Here is a 995-nt window from a genome sequence, read left to right on the forward strand (position 1 = left end):
ACATTGAGTTTTTCAAGTTTTTTGGTTAGTGTATCAATTTTAGAAGCAAGGTGGTCATAGTTAGAGACTTCGTACATACCTTCCTCCTTTTTGGAGGATGAAGAACTAGTGATGGCTCTTTCGTCGGTCCATTTGTAATGATTTTGAGCCATGTCTTCAATCAGGGCATACGCCTCCGTGTAGTTCTTGTTCATAAGTGCTCCACCTGCAGCTGCATCAACAGACATCTTAGTGGTATAAGACAAGCCATTATAAAAAGTGTGGACTATAAGCCACTTCTCTAGGCCATGGTGGGGACAAAGTCTTAGCATTTCTTTGAAACGCTCCCACGCATCGTAGAGAGATTCCCCATCTTTTTGGTTGAACCGTGTGATTTAGTCTCTAAGTTTAGCGGTTTTAGATGGTGGAAAGAAACGGGCAAGGAATGCTTGCCTCATCTGATCCCATGAAGTAATGGAACCGACTTCGAGGGAATGGAACCAAGCGCTAGCTCTATCCCTTAAGGAAAAGGGAAAGAGATGAAGTCTTACGGCCTCTTGGTTCTCAATCATGGTTCCACTAATTCATAGGAAAACAGAGATGTGAAGATTGGGATCCTCGATGGGGGATCCCGAGAATTGGTTTTGCTGCACCAAGTTAAGTAGGGCAGGCTTAATTTCAAAGTTGTCATCCTCAACCGTTGGGTACACAATAACATCTTGTGGCTCAGCCGTAGACGGCATTGCATACTCTTTGAGAGTGCGATTGGCCATGGCGGTGTTATTTCGTGCGTCTCTCTTTTTTTTATGCAAATACCTTTCGATCTCGTTGATTATTACAACTCGATTTCTGGTTTTTCGCATAAAAAATTGAGAACCCAAGAAGTTAACGATAACAGAAAAATAAAAAATTAGAAATACAAATAAAAAGGAAACAGAAAGAAGAAGAGAGAATTCTAATCACTAAGAAAAAGTTAATCAAATTAGTTAACTCCCCGGCAACGGCGCCAAAAACTT

At 41.2% G+C, this 995-nt stretch overlaps 1 non-coding gene across 1 annotated transcript; it reads left to right on the plus strand.

The window, feature by feature from the left end:
- Positions 1 to 282: 282 nt before the first annotated feature.
- LOC146929009 (small nucleolar RNA R71) lies at positions 283 to 389 on the plus strand. The gene has a single exon (XR_015009096.1). It is a non-coding gene; the product is annotated as a small nucleolar RNA R71 (small nucleolar RNA).
- Positions 390 to 995: the final 606 nt, after the last annotated feature.

This window comes from Medicago sativa, chromosome 4, assembly GCF_051527215.1.
Source record: "Medicago sativa cultivar Bolivia chromosome 4, Bolivia_mono, whole genome shotgun sequence".
Lineage (NCBI taxonomy): Eukaryota > Viridiplantae > Streptophyta > Magnoliopsida > Fabales > Fabaceae > Medicago > Medicago sativa.